This window comes from Canis lupus, chromosome 8, assembly GCF_011100685.1.
Source record: "Canis lupus familiaris isolate Mischka breed German Shepherd chromosome 8, alternate assembly UU_Cfam_GSD_1.0, whole genome shotgun sequence".
Lineage (NCBI taxonomy): Eukaryota > Metazoa > Chordata > Mammalia > Carnivora > Canidae > Canis > Canis lupus.
Genome location: NC_049229.1, coordinates 50,061,633 through 50,071,678, shown reverse-complemented (window position 1 = coordinate 50,071,678; position 10,046 = coordinate 50,061,633). Strand labels below are relative to the sequence as shown.

Sequence of the window (10,046 nt, the reverse complement as noted above, 5' to 3'; positions counted from 1 at the left end):
AAAGCATCTGGAGCAGAGCTTCTCCAATTCTCTGTGGTCAAGGGCCAATTGTTTGCTTAATGTCTAATCAATGACGGGCTATTTCTTCTGTAAAATATAACACAAAGGACTTGCTGGGGGGAAAATAAGGAAATGAACAAAGGACATAAAATACACGCCCCCAATGTTTTTTTTATTAGATTCTACAGACATAAAACAACTCTGTCGAATTGCTATGAAAGCATCTAAATGCCTGGGGACAATTCCAGTACTTATCTCATCCTGGATCTGAGCAAGCAGCTTGCACAGGGTGCTGGACCACACTTTGAGTAGCCCTGCTCCAGAGAGAGCCTCGGTGAGCAAGACAGCGAAAGGTTCAGAGAAGATGGCCAAAGAGTGGGGCCTTGGGCTAGGCAGGCCACGCTGGGCTAAGCGTGTCCTGGCCTGTTCCTTGTTCACAAGGCCTACACATGGCTATTTATTTATTTATAGTTTTAAAAATTTATTCATGAGAGACACACACACACAGAGGCAGAGACACAGGTAGAGGGAGAAGCAGGCTCCATGCAGGAAGCCCGATGTGCCCCAGACCCGGGTTCACAACCTGAGCCAAAGGCAGACGTGCTCAACCGCTGAGCCACCCAGGTTTCCCACACATTGTGTTATTTAAGTGCTCATTCAACATTTGTTTGGAGGAGAGGCGGAGGCCTGCCTCGGGGAGCAGGGCTAGAGGGAGCAGGCTGGGCCTGGCTTCAGTGTCTCCCTGACTCTCCCGGGCAGTTTGGTGACCTCTGGTTGCTGACCTCTCTTCCCCAACCAACGCCCTGCCAGGGACCAGACCATCCTCTTGGGCAGGTGGCCCTGTAAACAGCTCTTGTATGGACCCTATTCCTGGGCGCAAGTCTCTCCCTACCCCTATTGGCAGCTTGTGGCGGAGGGTCCTGTGGCTCCCGAGGAAGGCCTCCAGTCCTTCCCCCCGAAGGTGCTGGAGAAGGCAGCGTGCTCCGTCCTGTTGGGCCTGGTGACGTTGTAGCGCCCAGCGCGCCAGCCTCCTCCCGGCTCCGAATCTGGACAGCCGCCCGGCGGGCCTGTAATTAGCTCGGAGGGAGCAGGTTGTTAACCTGTTTCCCTGCTGCGGTGGCACAATGATAACCAGAATAAAAATAACCAGCCTCGCTGACTCTGCGCCAGGCACTGGGCAGCACCTTATGGGCACTCTCTGCTCTAAGTGTCACAGCCCTGGGAGGGGTGTGTGGACACCCATTCCATTTTACAGGGACACAGACTGTGGCTCAAAGTTTTAAGGGACCTGCTGAGGTCACGCACAGGTGGTGGCTGGGAGGGGCAGGAAAGCCCAGTCTGTCCCACTCTGAGCCCCTGCTCTCTACTGGGGTGTGGAGGCCTGGAGTGATTGGGGGCGGGGATGGGGAAGAAGAGGCCAGAGTGGGATCTAGGTGTTTGTCCAAAAGGAGCCCGGCCAGTGGAGGGGACAGGAAGCTGATCCCTGGGGTGGCCGGGGCAGCTCTTTCTGGTCCTTTTAAGGGGAGCGTGGAGCTGAGAGCAACCATCACCTCCATCTCCTTGGAAGAGGAAAGAGGAAGGCCTCAGCTCTCCTGCCACAGTTCACATTCAGATTCGGGGCTCGGGGGACCCCACTGCTCAGCCTGGCTCCCGTGGGTGGTTTTACCCTAGGACACTCCTCAGCTGTCCGGCTGCAAGATGATGAATGAACTTGGGGCTTTTACATTATTTTTTAAGGTTAAAAAATGAAACTGATTTGGGGAATACCATGGGGCAAAACTAATTGCCCCTTTTCCTAGCAAGCTTCCCGGAGAGAGAAGGTCTTCAGGTCAGCGGGAAAGAAGGCCGTGGCAGTGAGATAGCTAACATCTGGTAACATCTGGGCTGGGCGTGGGGTGGGGAACCCTGTCTGGACCTTCTCACGTCTTCCTAGCTGCACCGAATCCTTAGCAGGGCAGATGTTAGGAGCCCCACTCATGTTGGATTAAGAGTAGAGGGATGAGGGGATCCCTGGGTGGCTCAGTGGTTTGGCGCCTGCCTTCGGTCCACAGGGTGATCCTGGAGTCCCGGGATCAAGTTCCGCATCGGACTCCCTGCATGGAGCCTGCTTCTCCCTCTGCCTGTGTCTTTGCCTCTGTCTCTCATGAATAAATAAATAAAATATTAAAAAAAAAAAAAAGAGTAGAGGGATGAGTGCTCTGCTTGCTGGCTGTAGTTCTGGGGGGTCCGTCAGTCCCAGAAATTTAGTGATGGCTGCACAGGATCCTACATGGCCTCACTGGGAGTCCCCCCTCCCCATGAGATGTACCCCAAGGTTTTTCTGCATGAACAAGGATGATGCAAAGGTGAGGCTAGGGCTGGAGGGCCCTGATGAGGGAGGCAGGTCACCATGGGACAGAGCATGAGCCCACATGGGGAAGATCACCCCTGAACCACAAACCCTAACACACCAACTCTGGGGAATCAGCCCTAGAGAAGGGGAGGGTAAGGAGGGGAATCCTGATTTTTTTTTTTTTTTTTAAATTAAAAGATTGCGGGTGGGCAGCCGCGGTGGCTCAGTGGTTTAGCGCCGCCTTCAGCCCAGGGTGATCCTGAAGGCCTGGGATCGAGTCTCATGTCAGGCTCCCTGCATGGAGCCTGCTTCTCCCTCTGCCTGTGTCTCTGCCTCTCTCTCTCTCTCTATCTCTCTGTCTCTCTGTCTCTCATGAATAAATAAAATCTTAAAAAAAATAAATAAAAGATTGTGGTTTTTTTTTTAAGATTTTATTTATTTACTCATGAGATCACAGAGAGAGGCAGAGACACAGGCAGAGGGAGAAGCAGGCTCCCTGTGGAGGGACTTGAACCCAGGATCCTTGGGATCACAACCTGAGCCAAGGCAGACACTCAACCACTGAGCCTCTCAGGCTCCCCGGAAATCCTGATTTTAGTGGAATCTAAGCAAGAAACAACTTAGAGATCACTGCAGCGACTAAGTTTATCTGGAAGTTATCAGATTAAATGTTATCTTCGATAATATGTAGCTGATGATAAAAATTAAGCTGAATAGTGAGAAAAAGAAAACTTCTGAGTTTGCCTGTCAAAGCGTTAGGAATGTGGAATAATGTCCCTGGAAAACTGAGTCCAGCCTTCTCCAGGAATCCTAAAGGCTGAGTTCTCCCACTCAGCCCCAGGGCAGGCACCCTGGCATCCCTGAGGATCTCCTGAAGCAGAGGGACCTTCCAAGGTGATAAGCAAAGTTTTTCCTCATGATTCTTTCCTGCAAGGTGCAAGGGACCCTTTCTGGCCAGCAGGGGAAGAAGAGCGACAAACCCATGGAGGATGCTGCATTGATGCGTCCCTCAGTAACGCACACCTTGTGACCCCCCCACCCCCCCCCACGGGGTAGTGACGTGTTAGGAGAGAAACCTAATGTGTCACAACATTCCAGAACCTTGTTAGACTCCACGTCAGCTCGGTAAACATACATCATGGACATCACGGACAGTATAAAGGTTGTGAAGCCTGGGACAAGTGCCACGTGTGAAGTCACCACCTCACTGGAGGACTGTGCCCAGCATTTCCTCTTCACCATGACCCGTGAGGTCAGTAGGATTGTTCCCATTTCATGGATGAAGAACCAGAGGCTCCATGAGGTCAAGGTCCCTGAAAGCAGTGAGCAGCTGAGTCAGGATTTACACCCTGTTGGTCTGTGCCTTTCCTCTTCCCTCAGTTCCCTCACTAGAGGTCAGAGTGTCCCCGCCCAGGCCCTCTGGGCCCTCATTCTCTGGAGGACTGGAGGCTCACCCCTCTCTGGGGTGTCTGCACCCTACTGAATCACAGACCTTGAAGGGACCCCCCCAGGCTGAGCTGAGTCACCTCAGCCTCCAGGCACCCTACAGCCTGGGGGCACAGAAGAGCCACATGGTCTCATACTGCACCCCCCACCCAGCAGCCACACGGGGGCACCGGGACCACTGTGAGTTGAAAATGTTCCTTTTATCAGCTGTTTCCGGGTTGAACACACAAAGCTGCTGCTGTCTACAGAGAAAGGAAGGCTGGGGCTTGGATCGTCCATTGCTGGGTGACCTGGCCAGACGTCTAGAAGCTGAAGGCTGGTTCCTGTCATTTGATTTTCTCTCATCCCCTCCTCCACCCCATGTAAGTGGGTGCCAACTGTGCCTGGCAAGCCAGGGACTTGGCTCACAGAGAGGGAGGGAAGTGTGTGCTTACCCTCCCAAGAGACCAATTCTAAAGGGCGAGGGGGGCTCTCTGACTCTTGGCTTCCCTGGCTGACGTTTAACTGGTACAGCATTGGCATGGTTACATGCCAGTTGGTCACCAGCTGCCCAGGCATCCCCCCACCCCAGCTGCCCACCCCCTGCATCCTCTCCTCAACTCCAAACCCTCCCACTACCATCCCAGTCACTCTCCCTGGGAACCCAAGAACCTCTCCTGGATCCCACAACTATGGGGACATCCCTGGGGTCTCCAGGACCTGACTTAGTGCCAAGGACAAGACTCATTCTGACTGCTGAGGCTGTGCCATTGGGGTTGTTAAAATATTTGAGTATCACATCTCGTAGGGCCTATTGTCTCTGTGTTGAGGAAGCAGCATTTTGAGGGAAGGCGGGACTCTGGCCTCAAGCTCTGTCACCAGTAAGTTATGTGACCTTGAACACACAGTCCTCCTCCTCTCTGGGCCTCAGTTTATCTGTAAAATGAAACACTGGACCAGGGGAGCTCTAAAGGCTTTAATAGAATCCTGTGATTCCATCCTTTCTCCAAAACAAGTGTGTGTGTGTGTGTGTGTGTGTGGCTGGTGGTGGCGGATCACATTTCCTTGCCACTGAGCCTCATCTCCAAGAGTGACAAGACCTGCTGCCTTCCATGCCTTCAGGCTTTAAAATGAGGTGACCCCTGGTTTGGCTTGGATGAGGGGGGCCTGGAGGGGTGTGACCAGCTAGGAAGGAGTGCTGGTCTGTGGCTGCTGGAGGGGAGGAGATTGGAGGGAGGAGGCAGCGGGCTGTCTTGGGGTGCAGGCAGAGACGGAACTCCTAGCTCCCCTGTTCCCTGAGAGCAAGGCAAGCCAGGTGATCCTGCCCTCACCTTTCCATCAGAAGCCCCAAGTCCCATGCACCCAGGAGGCCATGGGCTTTCCCGTGGGAGGAGGTGGCAAATTATGTGTGTGCCATGTTGGGCTCGCAGAGAGAAAGGGAACCTTGACAGATGAATCCCTGTGCATGTGGGAGCCTCCCCCCTATTCAATGGGAATACCTGTGGTGCGTGGGTCAGCTGTACCGCTTGGGTGCTGTAAAATGCAGATCCTGGGGCCCTAGGATGGAGGGGGGAGGGCTTATTCCCACACATTTACCAGGCCTCCCTCCTCTGCTGATTCTGACCTACATCAAAGTTGGAGAACTTTGGAGAAAGCAAACGTGTGCTTTAATGAACTCTCCAGTCTTCTCCCCGAGGGCATCCAGATAGAGATCTTTCTTTGCAGCTACAATCTAGAATTCTCTAGCCCTGCAGAATCATCAAGGCCTATCACCTCCTGCTTCCCTCTCAGCTCGGGGTGGAGCCCAGATGCTCAGCAACCTGTGGTCTCCCCACTTCCCCCACCCTCCCACCCCCCCATGCTGGGTCCAGCAGGGCCAGCCCATTCTGTGGAGAGTCGTGCCTTCCTCCACGACAACCTCACAGTGCTCTGCTTCTCAGGTACGCAGGGCTGGCCTCAGGTCCACGTTCCTTTGAAATTCCCCTCTGGTGTGCCTCTGTGGATGACTGCAAGCTGCCTCGAGGAAGGATTCCTAATCCTGGCAGCATGAACCCTGGAGAGGTCCGAGGATGGTCTACGTAGGGTCAGCAGACCTCCTGGAACTATGAGCAAAATTGGGGGGAGGGTGCGTTTCTCTGGGGCAACTATCGAGTTTTCATCAGATTCTCAGAAGAATCTACCTCCTTGAACATATTAAGAGGCATTTTAAGGACAAGGGCTTTATCTGTGTCACCTGACGGGCCGCTCACCATGGAGTTTTGCATAGGACACATGTAAGCATTACGTTTGCAGGGTTTGTTTTTGGTGAGGGGTGGTGGTCTCCACCTTCTAGATGAGTTGACACGGGAAGTGCCATCACCGTGGTAAGAAGACAGCAATTCTCCTTCTTTTTGAAGTATCTCTAAGTCATTTTGGGGAGTAAACACTCCACACCTGGGCTCTCCCCAAGACGGGCAGGTTTGGGGAGTAGATGGACAAGAAAGAGGCCCCTGGGCAGGTCTCCCATTTTATTCATGGAGTCAGCCAACCTCAGAGCTAGTGTTCTGCACTTGCTCTACACCCAGCATGGGAACAGATGCATTGTCTCTAGGAGCCTCGACGTGTAGAAGGAAATAATACACGGGAGAGGCAGGAACATGGACAGAGAGGGATGGAGGGGGATCTGTCATGTGGGTTTCCACACGGGCCATGTTTGAGCTGGGGGACGAATCTCAAACGTCTTGAAAGCTGAAGGATCAAGGACTGGAGCCCTTTTGGGGAAGGATCAGATGGAAGGGTATGAGTCCCAGGCGGGTAGAGTCGGTTGCGAGCCGGGCTGAGCTGATGGTTGTGTAGCAGGGTCCCAGCTTCAGCCCAAGACGCATCTGTGCAGGGAGGCCTTCTAGAAATCTGTTTGTAGGAGCAGTGGAGGGCTGTGTGGGATATGACTCCTCTCCAGGGACCGGGTCAGGCCCCACATGCTAGGACTGAGAGGCATCCGGGGGTAGAGGGAATTCTGAGGGTCCCCAGGGAGTGTGATGAGGCGCCCTCTCACACTTGAGCCAGGTGGAAACCTGAAGTAGACATAGATGGGGTGCAGGAAATTACAATGGGAAGACTTATCTTATTAAAAATGGTTTGTGTCCCTCGGAGCACAAGCAGCTCTACTTTGGGAGCTTTTACAGAGCGAGGCCCAGCAAGAAGGGACATCTCCTCCTGCAGTTGTGGATAAGACTTAAGGAGCACTTTGCAGAGACCCTGGGTCCTGCATTAGTGACCAGAGGTGAGTATCAGGAAGAGCAGGTGACAGGTGGGAATGGTCAGCAGATCCGTGTGTGTGTGTGTGTGTGTGTGTTTGTGTGAGATCAGATGTGTAGAGCTCATGGCTGGAGGTCTGGGACCAAAGGTCAGGCCTCAGGCAAGATGAGAGGCCAAACCAGGACATATGCACAATTAGGGAGTAGATCAGCTTAGGGGAAACTGAGTCAGGGAGCTAGTTGAGGTTTCTCAGAAGCAGGTGGGTGGCGGTGGTGGAGGTCAGAGGGCCAGGCCAGGGCCAGGGTAGCAGAGGATCATCTGGTCAGGTGGGAACAGCTGACAAAGTTGTCCTCTGGGGTAAGCAGAGGACCGTGCTTTGCCTTCACACCTTCAAAGGCCCTGTGGATGTGGAGGCCTGTCCAGGGGGGCCCTTTTATTATTAAAGGAGATGATGAATGAAGCTCTTGCAGATTCGATAGACCCGGGGATGAGTCAGGTTACCTTTGGATCCTTTCAGCAATGGAAGGAACTTGAATCGGGCCTCCAGGGACAGTTGGGACTTTTCAACAGCGTCTGTGGTGGCCGGACTCACTGCTGAGGCCAGGCGAGGGAGGGAAACAGGCTCGGCGGTGCTGGTGGCGCGAACTGCAGCTGGGCCTGGGAGCCCTTGGGAGCACACTTGCAGATCCCCTCTAGCTTGGTAACACAGAGTCTGAGATGCAGGCCCTGGGCAGTGGGAACATGGGGGATGCAGCCGGGTTGGGGGCAGAGTTCCGGCCATGGAAAGGGGCAGGATCCCTTGACCGAGGTCGTCTCTGCAGCCAGGCCTGGTACCATGCCCCGTCATCCTTATTGATGTCTGCATTGAGGTGACCCCAGCAAGGGCCGTTAGCTCCTCCCTCCCTTACAGGTAGGGGGTGTCAAGTGTTTGGCCCAAGGCCCTGAGGCCAGTAAGTGGCAAAGCTGAGATCCGAGACCAGAGCTCTTCCTGGCTTTGGGCCGTCACTGCCCTGTCCAGAGAGTGCCCCTGAGAAGCTGGTAGCAGCAGCCTTGCTCTTGCCACTTAGCTGTTGACATCACCCGGCATTTGACTGCTTCTGCTTCCCTGTCTGTGGAAATGGGAGGGCAGCCCCCCACCCACCACCCTGGGAGCTGCAGTGCCAGCCTGAGCCCGAGGAGGAAGAGGGAAGGAGGTAGAGACTGGCGTGAAGTTGGGAGCCTTGTGGACTGGGCCCACGCAGGGACTCCTGCCCGGGACACAAGTCTGAAATGGGTAAGTTCCCCTTCTGCCCATCCTTCCTCCCTTGCCAAAGCATCTGCCCTCCAATTTCACTGAAGACCTCCCTTGCTCTTTTCTCGGGATTTTACTTGAGGTTGGAACAGCACAAACTTCCCACTAGTGTGAAGGATGAAAGCCTGACGGGAGGCCTGCCCTCTCTTGGGGCCTCCCAGGGCCTTTTGTGTTTTCCTGGGAGGGGATTAGCAGCCTGGAATGGGGCAGATGCCAAGGAGAGAGTCTCAAGTGGCCCAGTTCTCGGCTTCGGGGACAGAAGGTGGGGTGTTGAGGCAGGCCCTGCCCCGGCTCCTGGCTCCTGCCTAGCCTGGCCAGTCTCTGCCGGGGAGGGCACCCTTCCCTGGGCCTGGCTTCTGAGAACCAGGCCGGGCTCTAGGCTGGGCCCCAGGCAGATCCCCAAGTCTCCCTCATTCCCCCCACAACACACACAGGGTGGGGCCCCCTCTTCCTGGGAACCAGCCTGGATTCTCCCCAGCCCTGGTCTGGGACCCAGGGCCGCTCCCCTGTTGCCAGCTCCTTCCCGGCACCGTCTGACCCCGGATCAGCTGTGAGTGAGGTGGGGCGGCCACAGGAGCCTCTGGCCAGCCTCTGGGAGGTGGAAACTAGCAGTCTGCCTGGACCAAGCAGCAGGCTCAGGCCGGGGGTGCAGGGGTGGGCAAGGCCCGTGGGCCCCGGCAGCATTCTGGAGGAATTTCTCAATTACTTACTGGCTGGAGACCAGAGGTCGGAGCAGGCCTGGGCTGGCCCTGCTGGCTGAGGTCCTTAAGGAGCCTCTCTCCTGGCTCTGAGGACTAACCACCTCTCCCCTCTTCCCCTCCTTAGCTCCCCTCTGCCTGCCTGCCTCCTGCACTGGCGAGTCCCAGCTGCGGGGGGGGGGGGGGGGGGGGGGGGGGGGGGGGGGAGGGGGGGGGGAGGGGCTCACCAGTGCTCCCTGCTACCCTATTTGTGGAAGAGGCAACCAGGACCTCGGGAGGAGGAGCTGGTCTTCCCCTGGCTCCTGGCCTTTCTTCTTGGCCTTTTGGGCAACCTGTTGAAGTCCTGGCCATTCTTGACCTCTCCACTCTTCTGAAAACACATATTCCATCTGTCTGAGAGAGGAGGCCACTCTAGTTTCTTCATTGAGTTGGTGGGGAGACGATGGTGGGTTGGCTGTTCCCATACCCTCTATTTCGGGTTCCTGGATAGGAATGCCCTTTATGCCCTTTGTGTATAAGTCTTCTCCCTCAGAGAGGACCAGCTACAAAATTTGCAGGGGCATTTGTTAAAAAATAATCAAGAAGTTTTAAAAAAGATTTTATTTATTTGTTCATGAGAGACATAGAGAGAGAGTCAGAGACATAGGCAGAGGGAGAAGCAGGGAACCCAGTGGGGGACCCGATCCCAGGACAAAGGGATCAGGCCCTGAGCCAAAGGCATAGCTCAACCACGGAGCCACCCAGGTGCCCCCCAAAATAATCAAGAATTTTAAGACAGTGACAAGAGACCACAGAACCAAGCCCCAGGCCCTTCCAAGTACAGGGCCCTGTGTGACCACACACATTGCACCCACAAAACCAGCCCCGCTCCCAGAGTGCCCTTGGCCCTTTTGGCCCCTGCCCAGCCCTCTCCTGGACCTTAGCATGTCTTTGGCTAGAAGGCAGGTCTGAGCAGACATCCACCGGCTCTGCTCCTTTGTCTCACTCTGACCTCAGTGGTGGTATCTGATGGCCTACAGTTTCCCTTCCTCTCAGGGAAACTGAGGTAGCAGGGAGCCCGGGG

General features: G+C 55.0%; 1 long non-coding RNA gene across 1 annotated transcript; it reads right to left on the bottom strand.

Annotated features, from left to right (window-relative positions):
* Positions 1–6,256: 6,256 nt before the first annotated feature.
* On the bottom strand, positions 6,257–9,126 carry LOC119873006. The gene is made up of 3 exons (XR_005362903.1): positions 8,996–9,126; positions 7,496–7,720; positions 6,257–6,810 (listed from the first exon to the last, which is right to left on the bottom strand). It is a non-coding gene; the product is annotated as an uncharacterized LOC119873006 (long non-coding RNA).
* Positions 9,127–10,046: the final 920 nt, after the last annotated feature.